The sequence below is a fragment of the Symphalangus syndactylus genome, chromosome 20 (assembly GCF_028878055.3).
Source record: "Symphalangus syndactylus isolate Jambi chromosome 20, NHGRI_mSymSyn1-v2.1_pri, whole genome shotgun sequence".
Lineage (NCBI taxonomy): Eukaryota > Metazoa > Chordata > Mammalia > Primates > Hylobatidae > Symphalangus > Symphalangus syndactylus.
In genome coordinates this window covers 28835443-28860096 of record NC_072442.2, presented here as the reverse complement: position 1 = coordinate 28860096, position 24654 = coordinate 28835443, and the positions used below count along the sequence as shown (strand labels likewise).

At 46.0% G+C, this 24654-nt stretch overlaps 1 protein-coding gene across 5 annotated transcripts in view; it reads right to left on the bottom strand.

The window, feature by feature from the left end:
* FAM222B (family with sequence similarity 222 member B) overlaps positions 1-24654 on the bottom strand; it is a 100655-nt gene that overhangs the window by 25260 nt on the left and 50741 nt on the right. Inside the window, exon 2 of one of the 5 annotated variants that reach the window (XM_063628698.1) lies at positions 11033-11595. The exons of 3 other annotated variants lie outside the window; for them this stretch is intronic. The gene's annotated coding sequence lies outside the window, so the exon portion shown is untranslated. The remainder of the gene's footprint in view (positions 1-11032; positions 11596-24654) is intronic. One more of the 5 variants, XM_063628697.1, reaches the window with a different exon arrangement.

Sequence of the window (24654 nt, the reverse complement as noted above, 5' to 3'; positions counted from 1 at the left end):
TCAGAGAAATGCAAGTTAAACCCCAATGAAATTAGCTGGGCATGGTGGCTCACACCTGTAGTCCCAGCTACTCGGGAGACTGAGGTCGGGGGATCACCTGAGTCCACAAAGTCGACGCTGCAGTGAGCCATGATCATGCCACTATACTCCAGCCTGGGTGATGGGAGTGAGACCTTGTCTCAAAAAACAAAAAACCAAAAACAAACAAAAATACCCCATATCAACTCACACCTGTCAGAACAGCTATTAAAAAAAAAAAAAAAAAAAAATATATATATATATATATATAAAATTGTTGGAGAGGATGTGGAGAAAGGGAACCTTTGTACACTGTTGGTGACAATGTAAATTAGCACAGCTATTAGGAAAAACAGTATGGAGGTTTCTCACAAAACTGGAAACAGAACTACCATATGATCCAGCAATCCCACTACTGGGCATATATACAAGGAAATGAAATCAGCATGTTGAAAAGATACCTGCACTCCCGTGTTCACTGCAGCATTATCCACAACAGCCAAGATATGGAATCAACCTAAGTGTCCGTCTATCAATGGATGAACAGATGAAAGAAAATGTATATAAACACAATGAAAGACTATTCAGCCTTAGAAAGAAATCCTGCCACTTTAAGTAACATGAATGAACCTACAGGACATTATGTTAAGTGAAGTAAGTCTGACACAGAAAGACAAATACTGCATCATTTCACTAATATGTGGAATCTAAAAAAGTCAAACTCAGAAGCAGAGAGATAATGGGCTGGAGAGGGGTGACTGGGGAGAAGGAAACAATTTTATTTTATTTATTTATTTTTTTATTTTTTTGAGACGGAGTCTCGCTCTGTCGCCCAGGCTGGGGTGCAGTGGCGCAATCTCGGCTCACTGCAAGCTCCGCCTCCTGGGTTCACGCCATTCTCCTGCCTCAGCCTCTCCGAGTAGCTGGGACTACAGGCGCCCGCCACCACGCCCGGCTAATTTTTTTGTATTTTTAGTAGAGACGGGGTTTCACCGTGGTCTCGATCTCCTGACCTCGTGATCCGCCCGCCTCGGCCTCCCAAAGTGCTGGGATTACAAGCGTGAGCCACCGCACCCGGCCAGGAAACAATTTTAGCTAAGCAAGAGAATCAAGTTCAAGAGATCTACTGTACAACATGGTGACTATAGTTAATAACAATGTTTTGTTTAAAGGCATGCCCCATTTCAGTCAACACTAGACTGCACATACAATGGCAGTCCCATAACAGCAAAATATCGAGGGGCCAGGCATGCTGGCTCACACTTGTAATTCCAGCACTTGGGAGCCTGAGATGGTAGGATTACTTGAGACCAGGAATTTGAGACCAGCCAGGACAACACAGAGACCCCATCTCTACAAAAAATAAAAAATTAGCTGGGTGTGTTGGCACATGCCTGTGGTCCCAGCTGCTTGGGAGGCTAAGGCAGGAGGATCACTTAGGCTCAGGAGCTCGAGGTTGCAGTGAGTTATGAATGCACCACTGCACTCCAGCCTGGGTGACACAGCGAGACCCTGTCTTAAAAAAATAAATAAATAGGCCGGGCGCGGTGGCTCACGCTTGTAATCCCAGCACTTTGGGAGGCCGAGGCGGGTGGACCACGAGGTCAGAAGATCGAGACCACGGTGAAACCCCGTCTCTACTAAAAATACAAAAAAATTAGCCGGGCGTGGTGGCGGGCGCCTGTAGTCCCAGCTACTCGGAGAGGCTGAGGCAGGAGAATGGCGTGAACCCGGGAGGCGGAGCTTGCAGTGAGCCGAGGTCGCGCCACTGCGCTCCAGCCTGGGTGACAGAGCGAGACTCTGTCTCAAAAAAAAAAAAAAAAATAAAAAAAATAAATAAATAAATAAAATAAAATCTAATTTAGGGAAATAATCAAAGATGTGAAAAAAGATTTACGGGAAATTCTCTTCACTGCAGTGCTGTTCATAATTATTTAAAAACTGGAAATAATATAAGTGGATTATGGAATCTAAGTAATTCCAAAAGCAGGAAAATGGTTACATAAATTATGGAGTATTCATCTAATAACATTAGCATGAGCCTCCTAATGTTAATATTGTTAAAGAATATCTAAAGATAAACAAAAATTCTTATAATATAAATGCTGGGTATGTAAATATGGTATAACAAGAATTTTTAAAAATTACATGCACACAAAAATTATGAAGTCACTTGTATTTGATCATCAAATGCATTACAGCATTTTGTGGGGATAAATTCTCATTCTTGCTGGGCACAGTGACATATACCTGTAATCCCAGCTACTTGGGAGGCTGCAGTGGGAAGATCACTTGAGCCCAGGAGTTTGTGTCCACCCTGTGCAACTAACAAAACCCTGTCTCTTTAAAAAACAAACAAACTCAGCTGGGCGCGGTGGCTCACGGCTGTAATCCCAGCACTTTGGGAGGCCGAGGCAGGCGGATCACGAGGTCAGGAGATTGAGACCATCCTGGCTAACACAGTGAAACCCCGTTTCTACTAAAAAATACAAAAAATTAGCCGGGCGAGGCGGCGGGCGCCTGTAGTCCCAGCTACTGGGGAGGCTGAGGCAGAAGAATGGTGTGAACCCGGGAGGCGGAGCTTGCAGTGAGCCAAGATCACGCCACTGCACGCCAGCCTGGACGACAGAGCGAGACTCCGTCTCAAAAAACAAAACAAAACAAAAAAAAAACCTTATTCCTAGACTGTCTAGTTTAGGATAACATACAAATTAGCTTCTCCTAATTTGGATTACAGAAACATAAAATTGACAGAGCCAGGAAGTAACCCAGGAAAAAGATGTGGTGGCAAGGACAAGTCATTCTTGGAGAAGTTTTCAAAAGGGGAATATCCATGGGTAAATGTCAACTGAAGCTCAGATCACCTCAAGAAACCTGGGATTAACAAAAAGGCACTATATTGAAGTGGGTAAGAGAAGACTGGAAGCACACTGACTAAACTGGAATCCCAGCTCTTTGCATTTACCAGCTGTGTGACCTTGGGAACATAGTTTACCACCATTTGTAAAATGTACCCTACCTTCATGAGATTTTTTTTTTTTTTTTTTTTTTTGAGACCAAGTCTCGCTCTGTCGCCCAGGCTGGAGTGCAGTGGCGAGATCTCGGCTCACCACAACCTCCGCTTCCCAGGTTCAAGTGATTCTCCTGCTTCAGCCTCCCTAGTAGCTGGGATTACAGGCATGCACCAGTGCATCCAGCTAATTTTTTGTATTTTTAGTAGAGACAGGGCTTCACCATATTGGCCAGGCTGGTCTTGAACTCCTGGCCTCAAATGATCCCCCTGCCTCAGCCTCCCAAACTGCTAGGATTATAGGCATGAGCCACTGTGCCCAGCCTTTTTTGAGGCGGAATCTCGCTATCTTGCCCTGGCTGGAGTGCAGTGGCATGATCTCGGCTCACTGCAACCTCTTCCTCCTGGGTTCAAGTGATTCTCCTGCCTGAGGCTCTCAAGTAGCTGGGGTTACAGGCTCCTGCCGCCATGCCTGGCTAATTTTTTGTATTTTTAGTAGAGATGGGGTTTCACCATGGTGGCCAGGCTGGTCTCAAACTCCTAACCTCAGGTGATCCACCCACCTCGGCCTCCCAAAGTGCTGGGATTACAGGTGTGAGCCACCGCACCTGGCCGAGATTGTTTTGAAGATTAAATTTGGGTTTAACATATTCCAGTGCTTAGGTGCCTGATACACAGTAAACATTATTTACATGTTGGCTCTTGTGGGGCGCAGTGGCTCACATCTGTAATCCCAGCTACTCAGGGGGCTGAGGTAGGAAGACTGCTTGAGGCCAGGAATTCAAGACCAGCCTGGGCAACACAGTAAAATTCCAACTCTTTAAAAACTTTTAAAAAGTTAGCCAAGTGTGGTGGCATAAACCTGTAGTCCCAGCTACTTAGGAGGCTGAAAGGACAGAATTGCTGGAGCTCAGGAGCCTGAGCTTGCAGTGTGTCATAACTGCACCTGTGAATATCCACTGTACTCCAGCCTGGGCAACAACAGAGTAAGATCCCCTCTCTTTAAAAAAAAAAAAAAAAAAAAAAAGGCAATAATAATTAATATTACTTTCCGCCGGGCGCGGTGGTTCGCGCCTGTAATCCCAGCACTCTGGGAGGCCGAGGCGGGTGGATCACAAAGTCAGGAGATCGAGACCATCCTGGCTAACACAATGAAACCCCGTCTCTACTAAAAATACAAAAAATTAGCCGGGCGTGGTGGTGGGCGCCTGTAGTCCCAGCTACTTGGGAGACTGAGGCAGGAGAATGGCGTGAACCCAGGAGATAGAGGTTGCAGTGAGCCGAGATCATGCCACTGCACTCCAGCCTGGGCGACAGAGCGAGACTCCATCTCAAAAAAATAATAATAATAATTATAATAATTATTATTATTACTTTCCCATGAAACACAGGTCACAACAGAACCAAACCACCACTTCACATTTTATACTTCTTTATACCTTTTTTTTTTTTTTTTTGGAGACTGAGTCTTGCTCTGTCACCCAGCTGGAGTGCAGTGGGACAATCTCGGCTCACTACAGCCTCTGCCTCTTGGGTTCAAGCAATTCTTTTTTTTTTTTTTTGAGACAGAGTCTTGCTCTGTGTCCCAGCTGGAGTGCAGTGGCATGATCTCAGCTCACTGCAACATCTGCCTCCTGGGTTCAAGCAATTCTCTGCCTCAGCCTCCGAGTAGCTGGGATTACAGGTGCCTGCCACCACGCCCAGCTAATTTTTTTGTATTTTTAGTAGAGACAGGGTTTCACCATCTCGGCCAGGCTGGTCTTGAACTCCTGACCTTGTGATCCACCCGCCTCGGCCTCCCAAAGTGCTGGGATTACAGGCATGAGCCACCGTGCCCGGCCGGGTTCAAGCAATTCTTGAGCCTCAGCCTCCTGAGTAGCTGGGCCTACAGTTGTGCATCACCATGCCGGACAATTTTTACATTTTTAGTAGAGATGGGGTTTCACCATTTTGGCCAGGCTGGTCTTGAACTCCTGACCTCAAATGATCCACCCACTTTGGCCTCCCAAAGTTCTGGGATTACAGGCATGAGCCACTGTGCTCGGCCTCTTTATACTTTGAAACATATTTACATACATTATTTGATTTAAACAAATTTTTAGCAGGCACAGTGACTCACGCCTGTAATCCCAGCACTTTGGGAGGCCGAGGCGGGCGAATCACGAGGTCAGGAGTTTGAGACCAGCCTGGCCAACGTGGTGAAACTCCGTCTCTACTAAAAATACAAAAAATTAGCTGGGCGTGGTGGCGGGCACCTGTAATCAAAGCTACTCAGGAGGCTAAGGAAGGAGAATCGCTTGAACTCAGGAGGTGGAGGTTGCAGTGAGTCGAGATCCTACCACTGCACTCCAGCCTGGGTAACAGTGCAAGACTCTCTCAAAAAAAAAAAAAATTTTTTTTTGAGACAGGGTTCTGCTGTGTCACCCAGGCTTCAATATCCAATGGCGTGAAACACGGCTCACTGAAGCCTCAACCTCCTGGGCTCAAGTGATCCTCCCACCTCAGCCTTCTGAGTAGGTGGGACTACAGGTGTGAGCCACCATGCCCAGCTATTTTTTTTTTTTCCTTTATGTAGAGATGGGGTCTCACAATGTTTCCCAGGCTGGTCTCAAACTCCTGGACTCAAATGATTCTCCCACCTCAGTCTCCCAAAGTGCTGTGCCCAGACTTAATTTTGAAATTTAAAACAATCTTAATCTAGATGGAACAAGTATTATTCTCTTTCTACAGATAAGGAAACCCAGGCTTAGAAAGATTAAGTAACTTGTTCTGTGATATAAAGCTGGGTCAGTGGATCTGGTATTGAATCTCTGTCTTAGTTCCTAGACACGTGATCATTCCATTAAGTATTTTCCAATCTGCAGGCTGTGACCAGCCTTTTAAAAGTGTTGAATTTAAAATGCCACAAAATAATAGTAAGCATACTTATTGTTTCATGACTGTTATCTATATTATATGTGTGTTTATTGAGATGCAATCTTTATTGTGGGCATAGATAAAATGTCTGAAAAACATTGAACGGTTCCATAGCTGCCTCTCTAGTCAATGTTTAACAAGCACATATTATATCCCTCTGATTACACTATTATATACAACAAAAACACACAATTCTAAGCTGTGGTTTTGATGATGATGATGATGATATTATTTTTGAGACAGAGTTTCGCTCTTGCTGCCCAGGGTGGAGTGCAATGGCATGATTTCAGCTCACTGCAACCTCAGCCTCCCAGGTTCAAGCAATTCTTCTGTCCCAGCCTCCCAAGTAGCTGAGATTACAGGCATGCGCCACCATGCCCGGCTAGTTTTTTTTTTTTTTTTTTTTTTTTTTTTTTTTTTTGAGACAAAGTTTCACTCTTGTAGCCCAGGCTGGAGTGCAATGATGCAATCTCGCAATCTCGGCTTACTGCAACTCCATCTCCCAGGTTCAAGCGATTCTCCTGCCTTAGCCTCCCAAGTAGTTGGGACTACAGGCGCATGCCACCACGCCCTGCTAATTTTTTTGTATTTTTAGTAGAGACAGGGTTTCACCATGTTAGCCAGGATGGTCTTGATCTCCTCACCTTGTGAGTCCACCTGCCTTGGCCTCCCAAAGTGCTGGGATTACAGGCGTGAGGTACCACGCCCAGCTGATTTTTGTATTTTTAGGAGAGACAGGGTTTCACCTTGTTGGCCAGGATGGTCTCCATCTCCTCACCTTGTGATCTGTCCACCTCCGCCTCCCAAAGTGCTGGGATTACAGGCGTGAGCCACCATGCCCGGCCACAGGTTTGGTTTTGTTTTGTTTTTTTAAGTGTAATTACTGACTTCCTAATGAATTGGAGGAATCACCTCTCCCAGGCCAACACTTTGCAATGTAACTCATTCTTATGCTTTGGCTAGCCTAACACTTTGGAATCAATTCATAGTGAAAATCCTTTCAAAGTGAAGGATAAGACAGCAACTATAACCAAGGTAAGAATCCGCTGGGAAAATGACTATATATAGGCAAAGAAAAGCTTGAAGTGGTCAGACTTTTATTCCCCCACGGGAGAGCTGTATTGTTCACACAGAGTAAACTGTATCAAAATACAACTAATGATGGAATAGTTACCTCTCATTCTCAAGCAATCCTAGCATAGAAAACCATTCCCCTTGTATCCTCATTCTCTCCCTGAATGTGAGAAGTAAACCCTGACTTTAAGCCTACTCTCAACTCATACCTTTCATAAGTCAGTTTTCATTTGGACACTTGTGCTGTGACATCTTTTGGAAGCTGGGCATCATATAGCCCGCCCAGGTCTCTAGCAGAAAGCATCTCCCTGCTCCCTATATTATTTTGAATTTTCTGGGGAAAAGGATTTCACATGTGTACTAGGCCACGTATCCACTATGTATCCATTTGGTCTGACAACTTCTTAGAACTAGTTCTCTGTGCACAACGCCTTGCTGTACATTTCTAGTGAAGAGCTTCAGAAAGGACAGTAAATTCAGGGCAGGGAGAATGAAGTTTTACTTATAGATAACACATTGCCCTTCACTGTATCTTCTTTTTTTTTTTTTTTTTTGAGACGGAGTCTTGCTCTGTCGCCCAGCCTGGAGTGCAGTGGCGCGATCTCAAGTGCAGTGGCGCGATTTCGGCTCACCGCAACCTCCGCCTCCCGGGTTCACGCCATTCTCCTGCCTCAGCCTCCTGAATAGCTGGGACTACAGGAGCCTGCAACCACGCCCGGCTAATTTTTTTGTATTTTTAGTAGAGACGGGGTTTCACCATGTTAGCCAGGATGGTCCTGACCTCCTGACCCCGTGATCCGCCCTCCTCGGCCTCCCAAAGTGCTGGGATTACAGGCGTGAGCCACCATGCCCAGCCCCCACTGTATCTTCTATTCTTCTGTTATCTAGGGCTAGTTTGCCAATCTCGCCAAGGCAGATTATAAGGTAATACAGAAAGACAAGTTTGATACATTAATGCATTCTATTCCCTTTAGGCCCTTCCTTCTCCTCCGCCAGCCTGAGTATGGACCATGAGGAATCCTGATATGTAATAACCTTTGTCAAAGGCTTCTATATAGCCTTAGTGAAAATCAAAGCACTTACATTGCTTGTCACTGAGACTCACTATAACTTGAAGATTTATGTTTCACGCTCCACATGTCCAAGGAATTAGCAGGTTTCTGAAGCTAAAGGGTCTCTGAAAGCTCAAGAGACTGCTAAGCCTTAAAAGGGCCCAAGAATTGAAAGCTTAAAGGAAGAGGTGGAGCACCCCCTTCCACACCTGGCCAACCACAACTAGCTAATGAAATTTGGAATGCTGGGTCAATTTACAGGAAGGAAAAACAGATATACAGTCCCTGTTAGAATAATACTTTCATAGCTAGAGTAAACACACAGATAAAAAAAAGACTCTGAAATTCACTTAAGGAAGCTTCCTCATTTCAGGAACTGTCTGCAAAACAAATAAAAACTAATAAAGTAGTCTTTTTTTTTTTTTGAGATGGAGTTTCGCTCTTGTTGCCCAGGCTGGAGTGCGATGGCACAATCTTGGCTCACCGCAACCTCCGCCTCCTGGGTTCAAGCGATTCTCCTGCCTCAGCCTCCCGAGTGGCTAGGATTACAGGAATGTGCCACCACACCCAGCTAATTTTGAATTTTTAGTAGAGACAGGGTTTCTCCATGTTGGTCAGGCTAGCTTCAAACTCCCAACCTCAGATGATCCGCCCGCCTTGGCCTCCCAAAGTGCTGGGATTACAGGCGTGAGCCACCGCACCCAGCCTAAAGCAGTCCTTTAAACCTCTAAAGTGTTGAAAGTACCACAACTCACTCAATGATCAGCAGAATTATTTGGCTCCCTTCTGTGTCCCTGAGAAATTCAATAGTCATTCAGAATTGCTTTTTTGTTTGTTTGTTTTTGAGACAGGGTCTCACTCTGTCATCCAGGCTGGAGTATGGTGGTGCAATCATAGCTCACTGCAACCTCGAACTTCTAGGCTTAACGGATCTTCTTGCCTCAGCTTCCCGAGTAGCTGGGATTATGGGTGCACATCATTGCACGTGGCTTATTTTTTTGTTTTTTATAGAGATGGGTTTTTGCCATATTGCCCAGGCTGGTCTGGAACTCATGAACTCAGGCAATCTGCCTGCCTCAGCCTCCCGAAGTGCTGGGATTACAGGCATGAGCCACCACGTCTGACCTCAGTATTGTTATTTATCAAAGTGTGTAACTGCTTCTAACCTGTCAAATATGCATCTTATACCCCATATTAAGCCCCACCAAACAAGGTCATTTAAGTCAACGTTATTTTAGCATTGAGTTAATCGGGAGGGAAAAATCCAATAAATATGCATGTAACTCTAAAGATGCCCAAATAATTGTAATTTGCCCTCCCTTTTAAAATTAATTTACTTTTGAGTCGGAGTCTCACTCTGTCATCCAGGCTGGAGTGCAGTGATGCAATATCGGCTTACTACAACCTCTGCCTCCCAGGTTCAAACGATTCTCCTGCTTCAGCCTCCAGAGTAGCTGGGATTACAGATGCCCGCCACCATGCCCGCCTGATTTTTGTATTTTTAGTTTAGTAGAGATGGGGTTTCACCATGTTAGCCAGGCTGGGCTTGAACTCCTGATTTCAGGTGATCTATCTGCCTGCCTGCCTTGGCATCCCAAAGTGCTGGGCTTACAGATATAAGCCACAGCACCCAGCCTTGCCTTTCTTTTATCTCAAAGATACCTCAAAAAAAAAAAAAAAAAAAAAAAAAGCTAACACCCCCCGACAAGTAATCTTATGGATAGTGGTAGAAAACAAAAGTTCAAAATTCTTCTATTACTGGTACACATCTTCTTCATTCTGTGTCCTTTTTTTTTTTGAGATGGAGTCTCACTCTGTTGCCCAGGCTGGAGTGTGCAGTGGCGAGATCTCAGCTCACTGCACAACCTCTACCTCCCAGGTTCAAGCAACTCTCTGTCTCAGCCTCGCGAGTAGCTGGGATTACAGGCACCCACCACCACGCACGGCTAATTTTTTGTATTCTTAGTACACATGGGGTTTCGCCATCTTAGCCAGGCTGGTCTTGAACTCCTGAACTCGTGATCCACCTGCCTCAGCCCCCCAAATTCCTGGGGTTACAGGCGTGAGCCGCCATGCCTGGCCCACTGTCCTCTTTAATTTCTTCTCTCTTTGGGACCTCCCTTACCAACTCAGTGTCCTTATCAACTTTTACCCAGTTCTATTAAGTCACTTCAATTGAATTAGAAATGGAAGCTACCCAAACAGAATGAGAAGAGTATTGGATGCAGTGATCGCTCCCACCCAATTGCAATGAGCCCCAACAGGGCCTACTCTTGGTTTCTAAATACTGCATTTTCCATTGAAAGGAACCAAGGCTCCTTGGAGAATTGAATGAGACAGAGAAAGTACTAGATGAGTCTAATATATCTTATTGTGCAGGAAAGGAAATGCTCAAAGAATAACAGTGAAATATCAAATGACAAAGAAGCCACAAGATGCTTAGTTGGTGAGGGAAATTCCAGAGACAGAAGTTTACACAGTAGAAATTAGAGAAGACAGTGAGTGGGTACACTGGGTAAAGCAGGCATGTTACCAGAATACAACAGTTGTGAATTTTTCTTTTCTACCATTGCCTGTAAGGTGTTAGTTTGGGGAGTATCTATCTGTCAACCTATTGAAATAAAAGAATGGCAGATTATTTGGGCATCTTTATGATTAAACATATAATTTTTTTCTTGATTTACTGGCCAAATCGGGAATAATCTGAGCATCAAAATAAATAATAAAAGATGATATTTCATTGAATAAAACAAGAAATCATTAGTTCATACTAATGTAAACAAACTAATACATTGAAAGGCTGAAAAGGAATGGAATATTTGTATAGTTTCTAAGCCCTGTCTCCTAAAAATACTAATTACAAAGGGAAAATGAGTAACTTTACTTTGGAAAAGCCTAGCAAACACCACCTTAATCAAGTGATCAAACATTATCAGTAATGATACAAATCAAAAATCTGTACCTTTTGAAATCATGCAGTGAAGAACACAGCATCACTCCTGTGATATTCCTGTTGAAGATATGTTACCTAAATTAAACAGGAGGAACCACCAGACAAGTCCAAATTGAGGGACTTCTACAAAATAACTTAATAGCATCAAGGTTGTGAACATCAAAGAAGGCCTGAAGAAACTGTTCCAGACTGAAGAAGACTAAGACAACATGAAAAATAAATGCAATGTGTGATTCTCACCTGGATCCTTTGTGCTATAAAGCATACAACTGGTACAATAATAAGCAACATTTGAAGAGGATCTGATAATTATATGGAAGTAATGTGTCAGTTGATTTTGACAGTTGTATTGTGGTAAAGTTGGAGAATGCCCCTTGTTTATAGGAAATACTAAAGTATTCAGGGATGACGGAACATCAGGTCAGCAACACTCTCAAATGATTGAAAGAAAACAAAAATATTTCTAGCATACTTACAACTGTTCTATATATTTCAAATTGTTTCAATTTTTTTTTTTTTTTTTGAGACAGAGTCTCGCTCTGTTGCCCAGGCTGGAGTGCAGTGGCGAGATCCTGGCTCACTGCAAGCTCCGCCTCGCAGGTTCACGCCATTCTCCTGCCTGAGCCTCCTGAGTAGCTGGGACTACAGGTGCCTGCCACCACGCCCAGCTAATTTTTTTTTGCATTTTTAGTAGAGATGGGGTTTCACTGTGTTAGCCAGGATGGTCTCAATCTCCTGACGTCGTGATCCGCCCGCCTCAGCCTCCCAAAAGCTGGGATTACAGGTGTGAGCCACTGTGCCTGGACAAATTTTTTTATTTTAAAAAATACAAGGTTGAAGTCTAGAAAGGGTGGGGTTGGAAATCAAAAAGAGGTGAGAGTGGTCTGTTAGCAACTATTCTCATTATCTTAATGGAGAAGACATCTCTAAATTGGTGAGTGTGCCACTGGGGTTCTTGCCACTTGGAATAGGTTTCCTGTATCTTTCTGCCTCATCAACTTCCAATTTCTTCTCAACAGTTTTTTGAATAACATTTTCTCCAGTGCCTATACTTCAAATTATCTCCCTACTTCCACTCTGTTCTGGGAATGCTTCCACTGTGAGCATTCATGGACTCCCTTATTCTAAAGATACAGAATAATTTCGCCATTGGAAAGCAAAAACAACAACAACAACAACAAAAAAAAAAACAAAAAAACCCCCACCTATCCTGAGCCAGGTGCAGTGGCTTATAACTGCAATCCCAGCTCTTTGGGAGACTGAGTCAGGAGGATCACTTGAGCCCAGGAATTTTTTTTTTTTTTTTTTGAGACAGAGTCTAGGCGGAGTGCAATCTTTGCCTAGGCTGGCGTGCGATCTTGGCTCACTACAACCCCCACTTTCTGGGTTCAAGTGATTCTCCTGTCTCAGTCTCCTGAGCAGCTGGGATTACAGGCACGTGTCACCACGCCCAGCTAATTTTTGTATTTTTAGTAGAGACTGGGTTTCACCATGTTGGCTAGGCTAGTCTCGAACTCCTGACCTCAGGTGATCTGCCTGCCTTTGCCTCCCAAAGTGCTGGGATTAAAGGTGTGAACCACCCGTGCCTGGCCATGCCGAGGAATTTGAGACCACCCTGGATAGCAAAGTGAGACCATGTCTAAAAAAAATTAGCCAGGTGTAGGCCAGGCGCAGTGGCTCACGCCTGTAATCCCAGCACTTTGGGAGGCCAAGGCAGGCGGGTCACGAGGTCAGGAGATCGAGACCATCCTGGCTAACACAGCGAAACCCCGTCTCTACTAAAAATACAAAAAAATTAGCTGGGCGTGATGGCGGGCGCCTGTAGTCCTAGCTACTCAGGAGGCTGAGGCAGGAAAAGGGTGTGAACCCAGGAGGCGGAGCTTGCAGTGAGCTGAGATCGCGCCACTGCACTCCCGCCTGGGCGACAGAGCAAGACTGTCTCAAAAAAAAAAAAAAAAAACTTAGCCAGTTGTGGTGGTGTGTGCCTGCAGTCCCAGCTACTTGGGAGCTAAGGTGGGAGAATCGCTTAAACCCAAGAGTTTGAGGCTTCAGTGAGCTGTGATCGTGCACTGCACTCCAGCCTGGGCGACAGAGCGAGACCCTGTCTCGAGAAAGAAGAAACAAACAAGTTGGGCGCAGTGGCTCACATCTGTAATCCTAGCACTTTGGGAGGGTGAGGTGGGTGGATCACCTGAGGTCAGGAGTTCAATACCACCCTGGGCAACATGGTGAAACCCCATCTCTACAAAAAATACAAAAATTAGGTGTGGTGGCATGTGCCTGTAATCCCAGTTACTCAGGAGGCCAAGGCACGAGACCTGCTTGAATCCAGGAGGTGGAAGTTAGAGTGAGCCAACATCACATCATTTCACTCCAGCCTGGGTGACAGAGCGAGGCCCTATTTCAAAAAAAAAAAAAAAAAGAAAAAGAAAAAAGAAAAGAAAGAAGAAACAAACAGAAAAAGAAATGTCTATCTTGAAGGAGGAGCTATTAATGATCCTCCCTTCTTCATACCTGACATTCACTACCATCTCTTTAACTGCCATGTTCACTTTTCATTTTTTTATCTTTTTTTTTTTTTTTTTTTTTTTTTTGAGACGGAGTCCGCTCTGTCACCCAGGCTGGAGTGCAGTGGCGCGATCTTGGCTCACTGCCAGCTCCGCCTCCGGGTGCACGCCATTCTCCTGCCTCAGCCTCTCCAAGTAGCTGGGACTACAGGCGCCAGCCACCACACCCGGCTAATTTTTTTGTATTTTTAGTAGAGACGGGGTTTCACCGTGGTCTCGATCTCCTGACCTCGTGATCCACCTGCCTCGGCCTCCCAAAGTGCTAGGATTACAAGTGTGAGCCACCGCGCCCGGCCTTTTTTTTTTTTTTTTTTTTTTAAGATAGGGTCGCACTCTGTTGTCCAGGCTTCATTCAGTGCAGTAGTGTGACCACAATTGCAGCCTCAACCTCCTGGGCTCAATTGCTTCCACCTCAGTCTTCCCGAACCCCCACACCCCCACCCAACAGTTGGGACTGCAAGCATATACCACCACATCTGGCTAATTTTAAAGTTTTTTGTAGAGACAGGGTCTCACTATGTTGCCCAGGCTGGTCTTGAACTCTTGGGCTCAAGCAATCCTCCTGTCTTGACTTCCCAAAGTGCTGGGATTGCAGTTGTGAGCCACCATGCCTACCCCATATTCACATTTTAATAAGAGTTTTTCAAGGCCCTTCCTTCTAAACACACATCCAGAACCTCTTCAAGTGTCATGCAAACTCTCTTATATTTTAAAAAAAAGCCTTGTTATATCTTCCAGATTGTAACCGTTTTGACATTCTTTCCTCACATCATCCAGAAAGTTTCAAATGACATCATAAACTTTGTCTCCAACTTCCTGAAAAGTACCCACTATAGATAGCTTCTCCACTTTCACACCAACAGCAGCTGGCCAGCAGGGACTTGGTTATTCTATAGCAGAATGGTTTTCAGTAACAACCAATGAAAAGCTTTGTAGTACAAGGATGATGTTTATATACTCCCCCTTTCCTCTTCTTTCCTTGTTAGTGGGGCCTGGGAAGTTCTAGAGGTAGAACAAGTGTGTAAGGACCCTTTGGCTAGCAGCCATCAACTTATTCCCCTACTTTAAACAAACATTAACAAAAAATAGGCTCTTAAAATGCATTGTCATATTCTGTCATATTCAACCAATTTTTTTTTTTTTTTTTTGAGACAGAGTTTCGCTCTTGTTGCCCAGACTGGGGTGCAATGGTGCGATATGGGCTCACTGCAAGCAACCTCCACCTCCCGGGTTCAAGCGATTCTCCTGCCTCAGCCTCCAAAGTAGGGAGGATTACAGCCATGCACCACCACACCTGGCTAAATTTTTTGCATTTTTAGTAGAGACAGGGTTTCTCCATGTTGGTCAGGCTGGCCTCAAACTCCCGACCTCAGGTGATCTGCCTGCCTCAGCCTCCCAAAGTGTTGGGATTACAGGCGTAAGCTACGGCTCCTGGCTCAACCAAATTTTTATGTAGCCAAGCCCACGAAGATATCCAAGGAAACTGATACACCCTTAGAAAGAGTACACAACAACAAAGGATATGAAGGCAGGCAACATCCAAAATGAAAACAGCAGCAAGTCACCTGCAAATCTAATAACAGTGCCAGCTGGAATCAACTTGTCTTTTGCTTTTTTTTTTTTTTTTTTGAGACAGAGTCTTGCTCTGTCACCCAGGCTGGAGTGCAGTAGTGCGATCTGGCTCACTGCAACTTCCATCTCCCGGGTTCAAGCAATTCTCCTGCCTCAAGCCTCCCAAGTAGCTGGGACTACAAACACGTGCCACCACACCCGGATAATTTTTGTATTTTTAGTAGAGACGGGGTTTCAACACGTTGGCCAGGTTGGTCTCAAACTCCTGACCTCAAATGATCTGCCCGCCGCAGCCTCCAAAAGTGCTGGGATTACAGGCATGAGCCACAGTGCCCGGCCTGTCTTCTGCATTTTAAAGAGATAAGATTTTGCTTATACCCACAACATTTTAAGAAATAACAAAAAATCCAAATAAAATTAAAATTTTAAAAATATTTTGCTTGTAAGTCCACTTTTCAGGGTAACCATCAAAGAACAATACTGACAGGAAAGTTTGAAGAAAGCAGAAGGGGACCTACGAGTCTTCTTCAAGAAAGGCAAACTATGTCCCTTGTTTCTATCCCTCTTTATCCATCTTATAAGGGTTACTTCCAAAGATATGTAACTTTCTATTAAAATAACATACTAGCTGGGCATAGTGGCTCATGCCTGTAATACCAGCACTTCGGGAGGCTGAGGTGGGCGGATCACTTGAGATCAGGAGTTTGAGACCAGCCTGGCCAACATGGTGAAACCCCATCTCTACTAAAAATACAAAAACTAGCCAGGTGTGGTGGCATGCACCTGGAATCCCAGCTACTCGGGAGGCTGAGGCAGGAGAATCACGTGAACCAGGGAGGCCGAGGTTGCAGTGAATCAAGATCACCCCACTGCACTCCAGCCTGGGCAATAGAGTGAGACTCTGTTTCAAAAAAAAAAAAAAACCCTAAAATTCCTATACAGCAAAAGAAACGTGTCCTCAGTGTCCTATTGATTTTCTTTTCTTTTTGAGACAGAGTCTTGCTCTGTTACCTAGCCTGGAGTACAGTGATGGGATCTCAGATCACGGCAACCTCTGCTTCACGTGATTCTCCCACCTCAGCCTGCCGAGTAGATGGGATTACAGGCACATGCCACCATGCCCGGTTAACTTTTGTATTTTTAGTATAGACAGGGTTTCACCGTGTTGGGCAGACTGGTCTCGAACTCCTGACCTCAAGTGATCCGCCCGCTTCGGCCTCCCAAAGTGCTGAGATTACAGGTGTAAGCCACCGCACCCAGACTTCTTTTGTTTTTGAGACAGCATCTCACTCTGTTGCCCGGGCTGGAGCACAGTGATGCAATCACTGCAGCCTCGACTTCTGGGCTCAGGTGATTTTCCCACCACAGCCTCCTGGGCATCTGGGACTACAGACATGTGCCACCACACCCAGCTAATTTTTAAAATATTTTTTGTAGAGAAGGAGTTTCACCATGTTTCCCAGGCTGGTCTCAAACTCCTGGGTTTAAGCAATCCACCTCGTCCCCCCAAAATGCTGGGATTACAGGCATTGGATTACAGCCAATGTCCTACTGATTTTTAAAGTGTCCAAACCAAGTTTTCTTTTGTACTTAGAAGAGAATTTAAAACGCAATCAGAAAACCAGACTGTACCTTGCCAATTACTATAATCTTAAAATTAGCATATATTGCTATGAATGACATTTAGTTATATATCAGTCTATTCTCCTATGATAAGCAACAGTGAACTCAAGGGTATGATCTCAGAATGTAAAAAGCCATTAAGACTGCTCCTAATAGATTCTTTTAAAATAGGATCCTACAAGTCTCTTCCAAGGAAGGACAGTATGTTTTAATTGTGAGATAGACTTTTCAATGCTTTGACCTCTTGTCTAAAAGAGGCCTGGAGGAAGAAGTGAGGAGCGCCTCTGCCCGGCCGCCCCGTCCGGGAAGAAGTGAGTAGCGCCTCTGCCCGGCCGCCCCGTCCGGGAAGAAGTGAGGAGTGCCTCTGCCCGGCTGCCCCGTCCGGGAAGAAGTGAGGAGCGCCTCTGCCCGGCCGCCCCGTCCGGGAGGTGAGGAGCGCCTCTGCCCGGCCACCCACCGTCTGGGAAGTGAGGAGCGCCTCTGCCCGGCTACCCATCGTCTGGGAGGTGAGGAGCGCCTCTGCCCGGCCACCCATCGTCTGGGAGGTGAGGAGTGCCTCGGCCCGGCCGCCCCGTCTGGGAAGTGAGGAGCGCTTCTGCCCGGCCGCCCCGTCTGGGAAGTGAGGAGCCCCTCTGCCCGGCCACCCACCGTCTGGGAAGTGAGGAGCGCCTCTGCCCGACCACCCACCGTCTGGGAAGTGAGGAGCGCCTCTGCCCGGCCGCCCCGTCCGGGAGGAAGTGAGGAGCGCCTCTGCCCGGCCGCCCCGTCCGGGAAGTGAGGAGCGCCTCTGCCCGGCCGCCCCGTCTGGGAAGTGAGGAGCGCCTCTGCCTGGCCACCCCGTCTGGGAAGTGAGGAGCGCCTCTGCCCGGCCGCCCCGTCTGGGAAGTGAGGAGCGCCTCTGCCCGGCCACCCACCGTCTGGGAAGTGAGGAGCGCCTCTGCCCGACCACCCACCGTCTGGGAAGTGAGGAGCGCCTCTGCCCGGCCGCCCCGTCCAGGAAGAAGTGAGGAGCACCTCTGCCCGGCCGCCCCGTCCGGGAAGAAGTGAGGAGCGCCTCTGCCCGGCCGCCCCGTCGGGGAAGAAGTGAGGAGCACCTCTGCCCGGCCGCCCCTTCCGGGAAGAAGTGAGGAGCGCCTCTGCCCGGCCGCCCCGTCCGGGAAGAAGTGAGGAGCGCCTCTGCCCGGCCGCCCCGTCTGGGAAGTGAGGAGCGCCTCTGCCCGGCCACCCATCGTCTGGGAAGTGAGGAGCGCCTCTGCCCGGCCACCTATCGTCTGGGAAGAAGTGAGGAGCATCTCTGCCTGGCCGCCCCGTCTGGGAGGTCTACCACGGAGGCCAGAAGCAATGTGGGGGCTGGTTGTGGTGGCTCACGCCTGTGGTCCCGGCACTCTGGGGGGCGAGGCGGGTTGACCACTTTGGGCTAGGAGTTCGAGACCAGTCTGGCCAACTTGGCGAAACATGAAAAATACAACAGACAAACCAACCAACCAACTCAGTGACAACAAAACAGGTCTACCCTGGAGTCATACTCTAATTTTTTCTATTTTCCTCCCTTTCTGATCCTTTATCCCACTTTCTTTTTCTTCCTCTTCCTTCTCCCTCTTGTCAAATAGGGGATTGAGTTATTATCACTGATCCACATAAAGTCCCTCTCTCATTTATTTTAACTCCCACCCCCCATTTTTATTCCCCGACTTCCCATGTGCAACCTTCCTAATATATTTGATACGCATCAAAAAAAAAAAATAAATAAAAAATAAAAAAAATAAAAAATAAAAAAAAAATAAAAGAGGCCTGGAAAAAGAAATAACTGCAGTGGAGTGAGGGTGTGAAATGTGTCATACCAGTTATTAAAATCCATCAAGTTCATACTTCAGTCTTGGTTTAACTGCAGCCAAAAACTGACTTGCAAGTAATTATCATCACTATCTGCAATAAAAGTTAATTGGACATATTGAACTAACACCCTAAGCAGAGGGAAGCTGTAACTGGCGAAGAGCCCATTCCTCCTGCTCCTTCAATCTGCAAATGAAACTGCCAATGATAATTTGTGGACAAACATGAAATTGCTCTCATGGTTTCCCCGCTGCAAATCACTCAGCATTTCCAGTTAATACCAGCATGTTGGGCCAGGAGAAAAGTCATTAACTGGTGCTTCCTTTGATAAAGATGAATTTTTACAATAAACAAGCCCATTAAGGCTGAGAGTTACTGAGAATTGTTAAATTTCCCCTGGATGCCCTAAAGTAAAGCACTGTGGTCTGATCTCCACACCATGCTACTATGCACTAAATGCATCATGTGCCACCAGTGTCTAGTAGTAAGAAGAGACAGTATGCAAAGACAGAAGCTACTGTTATACTAACAATTTATCTTCTTTTAACAGAATCCTGGAAAAATCTTATTTTTCAACAGGCAGATGGCATTGTTGATCTACTTCAACAACAAAGATTAAAAAAAAAAAAAAAAGAAAAAGGCTGGGCGCGGTGGCTCACGCTTGTAATCCCAGCACTCTGGGAGGCCGAGGCAGGCGGATCACGAGGTCAGGAGATCGAGACCACGGTGAAACCCCGTCTCTACTAAAAAAAAATACAAAAAATTACCCGGGCGTGGTGGCGGGCGCCTGTAGTCCCAGCTACTTGGAGAGGCTGAGGCAGGAGAATGGCGTGAACCCGGGAGGCGGAGCTTGCAGTGAGCCGAGATTGCGCCACTGCACTCCAGCCTGGGCGACAGAGCGAGACTCCGTCTCAAAAAAAAAAAAAAAAAAAAAAAAAGAAAAGAAAGTGGACCCAACACCTTTCAGAATAATTGTGAGGATTAAATGAGATGGTATTTGTGAAGTAGTTAGTACACTGCCTGTGCTTGATGGCAGTTGTAACTATTATTTGCTAATGTCAGACTTCTCTGAAAACCATGGGGAAATAAGGATAGGTTTTAAGGCAAGTAACATTATCAGATGTCTATTTAGAATAAATCTTCTGGAAGTGTGAAAGGAAAACGGGAAATGGTAGAAGCCAGTTAAGTGGCTATTGCCTTTTTTTTTTTTTTTGAGACAAGGGTCTCACTCTGTCACCCAGGCTAGAGTACAATGGTGCAATCTCAGCTCACTGCAACCTTCGCGTCCTGGGCTTCAGCGATTCTCTAGCCTCAGTCTCCCAAGTAGCTAGGATTACAGGCGTGAGTCACCACACCCAGCTAATTTTTGTATTTTTAGTAGAGATGGGGTTTTGTTGTTGGCTGGTCTTTAACTCCTGGCCTCAACTGATCTGCCCACCTCGGCTTCCTAAAGTGCTGGGATTACAGACGTGAGCCACAGCGCCTGGCTGGCTATTGCGATTTTGAGGTGAGATGATGAAAATCTCAAATGAGGATGTCATAAAAGGGCTATCATATAAAGGAGGAAGCAGATCTGTCTCTGAGCTCCAGAGATAAAAAATAAGTTAATAAAAAGTTTTTGAAGAAGGGCAATTTTAAGTGAACATAAAGAACAATTTGATCTTGTTCAACAGCAATAAATACTGAAGCAAAAGCAATTATCACTCATCAGGAATTATGGAAAAGGGTTTTTTTCAGTAGCTAAGAATTTGGACTAGATGACCACTAGAATCAACTTTTAGAGTCTATGATTCCAAATCATTTTAAAAAGGTGGTTTTTGTAAGGTCATTAACAATATCTTACATTTGTAGGGAGTTTTACAATTTTCAAAGTGCTTTTTCATGTAATTCTCTCTCCATCTTCTCAAGATGTCCTTTGAGATAGTTTGGGTATGTATCATTAGCCCCATTTTCACATATAAAGAAACTAGAAACTGGCCAGCCATCACAGCTCATGCCTGTAATCCCAGAAATTTAGGAAGCTGAGGCAGGAGGACTGCTTGAGCCCAAGAGCAAGACCAGCCTGGACAACATAGGGGGACCCCATCTCTACAAAAACAACAACAACAACAACAACAAAAAATTAGCCAGGTGTGGTAGTGTGCACCTTTGGTCCCAGCTCCACAGGAGGCTGAGATGGGAGGATCACTTGAGCCCCAGGGGTTGAGGCTGCAAGGAGCCATGATTATACCATTGCACTCCAGCCTGGGTGACAGTGAGACCCTGTCCCCCAGCCATACAAAAAGAGTGATAAACGCTATGAAAAAATATGAAAAATAAACAGGTCAGGCGCGGTGGTTCACACTGGTAATCTCAACACTCTGGGAGGCTGAGGTGAGCAGACTGCAGGAGTTTGAGACCAGCCTGGCAAGAGCAAAACCTACTAAAAATACAAACAATTAGCTGGGTGTGATGGCGTGCACCTACAATCTCACCTACTTGGAAGGCTGAGGTGAGAGAATCACCTGAGCCCAGGAGGTTGAGGCTGCAGTGAGCCAAGATCATGCCACTGCACTCCAGCCCGGGCAACCAGAATAAGACCCTGTCTCAAAAATAATAATAATAATAAATTAAATAAAGCAGTGTAAGGAAATAGAAAGTACTGGGTAGGATAGTAATTTTAAACAGCATAGAGCAATCCTCGATAAGAAACTACAGTTTCTCCATGGTTTACCTGTTAGTTTCAGTGCAAGACGGCAGCACAGCTTTTAATTAGGTAATTTTTTAAAAAGCACTTAACCATAACTAATACAGTTTTTGTTTTCTCATGTGAAGTTTAATACTTAGGCACTTACACCTTTTTTTTTTTTCTTTTTTGAAACGGAGTCTTGCTCTGTTGCCCAGACTGGAGTGCAGTGGTGCGATCTCGGCTCACTGCAAGCTCCACCTCCACGCTTCACGCTATTCTCCTGCCTCAGCCTCCTGAGTAGCGCCACTATGCCCGGCTAATTTTTTGTATTTTTAGTAGAGACAGGGTTTCACCGTGTTAGCCAGGATAGTCTCGATCTCCTGACCTCGTCATCCACCTGCCTCGGCCTCCCAAAGTGCTGGGATTACAGGTGTGAGCCACTGCACCAGGCCACTTGCACCTTTAATAAAAAGCAATTTATCAACTTGTTTTCAAGACTGGAATCCTGTTTTTGTTTTGTTTTGTTTTTTGAGATGGAGTCTCACTCTGTTGCCAGGCTGGAGTGCAGTGGCACGATCTCGGCTCACTGCAATCTCTGCCTCCCGGGTTCAAGCGATTCTCCTGCCTCAGCCTCCGAAGTAGCTGGGACTACAGGCGCATACCACCATGCCCAGCTAATTGTTGTTATTTTTAGTAAAGATGGGGTTTCACCATGTTGACCAGGATAGTGTCGATCTCTTGACCTCATGATCCACCCACCTCGGCCTCCCAAAGTGCTGGGATTACAGGCGTGAGCCACCACGACTGGCCTCTTGTTTTTGTAACACAGAAAAACTTTTTTTTTTTTTTTTTGAGACCGAGTCTCGCTCTGTTGCCCAAGCTGGAGTGCAGTGGCCTGATCTCGGCTCACTGCAACCTCTGCCTCCTGGGTTCAAGCGATTCTCCTGCCTCAGCCCCCCAAGTAGCTGGGACTACAGGCGCCTGCCACTACGCCCGGCTAATTTTTTTTTTTTGTATTTTTAGTAGAGACAGGGTTTCACAGTGTTTGCCAGGATGGTCTCGATCTCCTGACCTCGTGATCCGCCCACCTCGGCCTACCAAAGTGCTGGGATTACAGGCGTGAGCCACTGCGCCCGGCCGATTTCTTTTATTTTTAGTAGAGAGGAGGTTTCACCATGTTAGCCAGGATGGAAAAACTTTTTTTTTTGATATGGAGTATGGCTCTGTTGCCCAGGCTGGAGTGCAGTGGTGCAATCTCGGCTGCAATCTCCACCTCCCGGGTTCAAGCGATTATCCTGCCTCAGCCTCCCAAGTAGCTGGGACTACAGGCGCCCGCCAGCATGCCCAGCTAATTTTTTGTATTTTTAGTAGAGACGGGGTTTCACCATATTAGCCAGGATGGTCTCAATCTCCTGACCTCGTAATCCGCCCACCTCTGCCTCCCAAAATGCTGGGATTACAGGCGTGAGCCACCGCGCCCGGCCAAAACTTTCTTTTTTTAAGAGACAGGGCTCGCTCTGTCACCCAGGCTTCAGTGCAGTTGCACCACTATAGCTCACTGCAGCCTCAAACTCATACGCTCAAGTGATCCTCCTGCCTCAATCTCCTGAGTAAGCTGGGACTACAGGTGATTGCCACCACACTCTGGTAATTATTTTATTTTTTGTAGAAACAAGATCTCGGTTGTTGCCCAGGCTGGTCTTGAACTCCTAGGCTCAGGAGGTCCTCCTGCCTTGGCCTCCCAAAATTCTGGGATTATAGGTGTGAGTTACCACACCTGGCAAGAAAGGCTCTTTAAACAATAATAAAACAAAGTAATGCAAACTTCCACACATACCAAAGACTGCTGTTGTATGCAACTATGACTTTGATAAAGACTGGCATTTCTCTGGTTGAGCAATGATACTTTTTTTTTTGAGACGGAGTTTCACTCTTGTTGCCCACGCTGGAGTGCCATGGCGCAATCTCGGCTCACGGCAACCTCCGCCTCCTGTGTTCAAGCAGTTCTCCTGCCTCAGCTTCCCGAGTAGCTGGGATTACAGGCATGAGCCACCACACCTGGCTAATTTTGTATTTTTCATACACGGGGTTTCTCCATGTTGGTCAGGCTGGTCTCGAACTCCCGATCTCAGGTGATCTGCACACCTTGGCCTCCCAAAGTGCTGGGATAACAGGTGTGAGCCACCGCGTCCGGCCTATTATACTTTCTTAACTAGTTGTGAGGAACTGAAAGATGAGCAGATGTGGACAGATGTGAGGTGGAGGGAGTTGGTATAAACAATTTTAGAGAGCTATTAAAATTGATGTGCAGGCTGAAGTGGCATAAGCTTCTTACTTCTAGGCGCACTAAGGAACAATTTCTCCCAAAATACACTATCACTGATAAGGATGACACATTTCAGTTGGGACACCTGTTCAGCTTGGAGAAGAGGCAAAAATAAAAATATATCTGGCTGAAAAAGCTGCCTTTTCCAACTTAATTTTGCCAGGGACTATGGAAATAGTCAAAGGACTTTTCTTAAAATGAAAGGTTCTTTTTGTCTCTCTGGAGAAAAGTTCTAACAGAGTATCACTCTCCAACTGCACCATACCTCACTAAATATAGCCCAAATATTAAAATATTTTGAAAAGCACTTTAGTGAATGCACAGTAATACCCGGCAAGACAAGTTAAAACTAAGATGTGGATTCTTCATTAAGCTACTAGTTCCACATTTTGTTGAAAAAAAAAAAAAAGTTGGCCAAGCATGGTGGCTCACGCCTGTAATCCTAGCACTTTGGGAGGCCGAGGCAGGTGGATCACGAGGTCAGGGGTTCGAGACCAGCCTGACCAACATGGTGAAACCCCCATCTCTACTAAAAATATAAAAATTAGCTGGGCGTGGTGGCGGGCGCCTGCAATCCCAGCTACTCAGGAGGCTGAGGCAGGAGAATTGCTTGAACCTGGGAGGTGGAGGTTGCAGTGAACCCAGATCGCGCCACTGTACTCCAGCTTGGACGACAGAGCGAGACACCGTCTCAAAGAAAAAAAAAAAAAAGGTCGGGTGTGGTGGCTCACGCCTGTAATCCCAGCACTTTGGGAGGCCGAGGCGGGCGGATCACGAGGTCAGGAGATCGAGACCATCCTGGCCAACACAATGAAACCCGGTCTCTACTAAAAATACAAAAAAAATTAGGTGGGCGAGGTGGCGGGCACCTGTAGTCCCAGCTACTTGGGAGGCTGAGGCAGGAGAATGGCGTGAACCCCGGGGGGCAGAGCCTGCAGTGAGCTGAGATCGTGCCACTGCACTTCAGCCTGGGTGACAGCGAGACTCTGTCTCAAAAAAAAAAAAAGCAAAAGAAAAAAGAAAAAAAAAGTTCTGGGAGACT